This window comes from Podarcis filfolensis, assembly GCF_964270895.1.
Source record: "Podarcis filfolensis genome assembly, chromosome: 14".
Lineage (NCBI taxonomy): Eukaryota > Metazoa > Chordata > Lepidosauria > Squamata > Lacertidae > Podarcis > Podarcis filfolensis.
Genome location: NC_139616.1, coordinates 29,951,953 through 29,956,564, shown reverse-complemented (window position 1 = coordinate 29,956,564; position 4,612 = coordinate 29,951,953).

The following is a 4,612-nucleotide window of genomic DNA, read 5'->3' as shown; positions in this document are numbered from 1 at the left end:
GTATCCTTGTATTAATTGTAAAGAGAAAGAAAGAGATTACGTTCTGTCTGACTAGTAGAACTGCCTTGGTCAGTAGTGTTAATGTGTTATATATTACAATTTTGAATGTATGCACCTCAATGCCTACATCTGTATTCTCTTCCTTTCCAACCCATTCCTAACCTCCCCACGATTAGCACTGCGGTTTATACAAAGCTGTGTCATTCAGACAGGACTAAGGCCAAGTGCAAGAGACTTTGGGGCCATTGATGGAAAAGCCAGAATACTCCCCCCACCCCGCCTTCTCCTGTATTTGGGAAGCTCTGGGTAACATACAGGCCCAGCATCACTGTGGAGTCGATTCTTCAGAAACCTTAATTCCCATTGCCCATTCCAGTCTGGCTGAGTTGTAGTTCAGAACACCTGGAGGGCGCCAGCTTGGAGAAGGCTAACGTAAGGCCCCAGCCACTGTCATGCTGGGGCTGATGAGGGTTATTGTCCAACAGCTTCTGCAGGGCCATTACTTCCACAACTCTGCTTTAGGTTAAAGACAAATGCCAACCTTCTTCACTCAGCACATAGTTAAACTATAGAACTTCCTTCCACAGGAGGCAGTGATGGCCATCCACCAACTTGGATGGCTTTTAAAAGAGGATTGGACAATTTCACGGAGGAGAGGGCTATCAATGGCTCTTAGCCACGATGGCTAAGCTCTGCCTTCATGGTTGGAGACCTCAATGCTTCTGAATGGCCGTTGCTGGAAACTGTAGGAGGGGAGAGCTGCCGCCGTTGTGCTGAGGTCCTGCTTGTAGGGTTCCCAGAAGAGGCATCTGGTTGGCTACTGTGAGAAGAGGCTGCAGGGTGCTGGACTAGGTGGGCCATTGGCCTAATCCAGCAGGCTCTTCTGATGTTTGCATGTTCACCTGCATACTTTGGAAAAAGGTGTGCAGAAGTCGGCAGGATGAAGCTCAGGCTCCATCTGAAAGCTGATTTGGGGTTCTCAGTTTGGAGTGGCAAAGGTACTTGCTGTTTGGGCCAACAGGAAGGACTCTTGAGGGGACTGGCATTTGGGGCAAATTTAGATAATCTACAAGCTTATCTTTTTTTTTGGGGGGGGGAGGGATAGATGAGCAGGAAAATAATATATACTTGGCTAAAGTTATATATTGGCCAGTCAGTCCTTTTTTTATTGTGTGGGCAAACTATCCAAGCCGACAAGTAATAGATGAATGAGCCGATTTCACCTGCTTTTGCCAGGAAAAATATTGCTAGCAAATTGTGGTTCTTTGAATTCTTTTGCCACTACCGTAATCCTAAAACATATTCTCTCCCCACACCCTGCTTGTAAAAAGGTGTAGCAGCTACTTAAATTTATCCCCTGAATGCAAATGGTACTTCTCTTGTAACTGTAGCTCTGACTTCCTCAACCTGGATGTTTTGGGATGACACATTCCATTTGCACCAATAAGGAAAGCCTCTGCTTTAAAGGCAGTGCTAGTTAGATGATGCGGTAGGCAAACCTGTCGATACCTTGCAAGAGATCAGGTGGCATGCATGCATCTATTGCTGATTGCAGTTGCTGGTGCCCAAGCCCAGCACCCAAGTGGTCTTCCTGTCTGGCATTGTAAGGGGGAAATAGTTGCCACAAGCCAGTAGAGAAAGCTGTGGGCCCCCTAAATAGGTGGTGAAAACGGCATCCACTTGGTGAATTGGTTAGCAAGGATCTGTCGAATCAAGGTGAGGCTCACAAACTGCACATCCAGAAATAACTTGCTTTGTTTCCTACCACTGGAGAAAAGGCAGGGAGCTGACTAGTTGGGTGTGACTGGGCTTCGAAATCCTTAAGTCTTTCAAATTATCATGCCGAACCTTTGTGTAGGTTTGCCAAGTTAAGTAAACCAGCCAATGAGACTTTGGCCTGTTGCCACCAATCTGCAATTAAAGTAAAAAGCCACTGCCGGAGGCGTTAAAAGAATTCACTCTCCTTGTTTCCATGTGCTCCTATCAGCACTCAGCCATTGTTTTGCGACTCAAGCCATGTAACAGGGACTCGTCAGAGGAACTGTGTACACAGAGCTCTAACCAAAATACATTCTTAAAGATTACATGGTAGATAATGAGTAGGAGCCGTTGGCAAGTTGTCCTGCTAGTTCCCCCTGCCCCATTCCTGTTTTTCTTGAGGTCAGTGCTCAGTGTTTATCTCCCATCCATCTTTCTGCCAGAGACCACTAACCCACGGCTTAAAGTGGGGGGGGGGGACACGTTCACAAAGGGGTGTGGAGCTGGTCAAACCCCATCAGTCCTCGGCACCTGTGCTGCTTTTGTGATGCTCATCCAGGCATTCAAAATGTGTCAAAATAACTTTCTGGTTTGCCAAAAGGGGTTGTTTGCAACTTGGGAATGCCTGCCTTGCACTGCCATCAGTGCTCTTCGTGCACAACAGCTCAGAGTATGGAAAAGCTGCCTCTTATCTCAACGGGACCACAAACTCACATGGCTGGGGTGAAGGTGCCACAGCTTGCTTCTGGCACTCAGGGCAAATCGCAGTTCAGAGTTTACCCTGAAGAGGAAATTGCCAGTAGCCTCCACCCAGCACAGCTAAGCCTTGACTAGAGCCATTGCGACAACCACCTGTTTTGAAAAGCAGTCAGGATTATTTGTCAAACAAACACCTTGTGGTGAAAGCTGACTTTTGACACCCAGGGTGTGTTTTCAGGGCCCACCCTATTCTTGTGACTGCCATTTCTTTTTAACTGTTGTTAATACTGAATTTTAAATTGTTGTAACCCAGCACTGCTGGTGAAGTGCAGGAAATACATTTAATGACATGCCAGCCCCACTGCACACAGGCAAAGAAAGCAGGCTTTGGGAACGGGTTCCATGCTTTATGGCACACGCCTGCTAAGTGCAATTGGAGGAAGGCTGGCTGACCTCATCCTCCTCTGAAATCCAGATAGAGCCGGAGCTCTGGTCCTGACTGCTGCAAGCTCAACATGCAGTTGCTTCAGGCTAGAAGAGGCCCACATCAGTCTGCTGAAAGACCACAATGTGGTGCTACCCACAGTTGGTTGATTGACTGATTTTGTTTATAGTCCATCTTTTTCTCCAAGGAGCTCAAGTTGGCATACATAGTTCTCCCCCTCCTCAATTAATCCCAACAATGCTGAGAGGTAGGTTAGGTTGAGAGGCAGTGACTGGCCCAAGGTCACCCAGTGAGCTGTGTAACTGAGTGGGGATTTGAACCCTGGCCTCTCATAATCTTAGTGTGACAATCTAACCACTACAGCACACTGGCTTTGCAGTCACCTGGTCGAGCATCCTGCAACTAGCATGCTAGAGCAAAATAAGAGTAACATGCCCCAAGTTTCTAATTATGCCACGAGCAGAAAGTTGTCACGCTTGGTTGCGGCCGCAGAAAACCATCTCACGTCTTCTAAACCATGCTTGTCGAGATGAGCTCAGCAACCTCTTCCATCATATCCTTAAGGGAATAATCATGGTGTGGCCTAACCCAGTTCTGCCCTTTCTCCTGTGGGGCTGTCAGAAGCCTTACTACAGTCTCACAGACACCCTTTTCCCTTCCATGAGGAAACGCCATCACCTAATCCTCCAAGTGCTACACAGAACGGCAAAGTCGATCACTTAATGTTTGCCAAGTCTTTATGCTGCAGGAGTAGAAACAGGTTAACTCTCACCAGGCTAACTCCAGCTACCTATAAGCCCTTTGCTCCTTCCATTCCAATACAGAGCATCTTTATGAAAACCCCTTCGCCTCTTTTGACGTCCTGCAATATACAGGCAGGGGAAACTCATTTTGCTCAAAGGTTCACTCATTTGCCTTTAATAGACTGTGTAGAGGCTACCACAGAGACAGACAGAGAAAGCCTTTCAGGGTGAGCAAGGCCCAATAATACCTTTTTAGTACAGAGAGATAGAAAGAAGCCTCCCTTTCATTTTGCTGCAAGTATGCAGTTCGACCTCACATTGTTTTCATCGTTTTTAATAGGATACCAAACATACAGATACCTCCCTTCAAAAGCAGACTGCTTCAAACACACAACAAAAAGTTGCAGTTGTTAGTGACCCAACGTGCACTGTGGTAGAAAAGTGAACTGTGTGAACATAGGGGCTTTCAATGTTTATAGTTCTATTTTTGTCTGTATATATAACGATAGATAGATATAACATTTTGGAAAGACAAAGCATCACTCTGTGACTGTGTTATTTTAATTGTCTGTATACCAACTGCAACTTATTTTTCAATAAACATTTACAAATGAACAGCTCGAGACCTCTTGACATTCTGCTGGATCAAGTGTAAAGGGGGAAGGAAGTGAGAGAGACCTGTGGGTGACTGAAACAGCTAAAGGATGCTTATAAATAGCTGATAGAAATAGTAAGAATCTAAACCAGCCAGGGTGACACATGACAGACATTGGCTTTTGAAAGCCACCAACAGTTGAGAAGTTTTAACCACAGCAGACCAGCTAGCAAAATCTATTGTGAGCTGGAAACTTATTTGTGAGTCAGAGCCAGTTGTATGTTCAATTTCATACTATTTCTGCACTTTAAAACAAAAAGGGGGGAATACAATTGCCAAGAACAGCTGCCTGATTTTATTTCACTCTTTCCA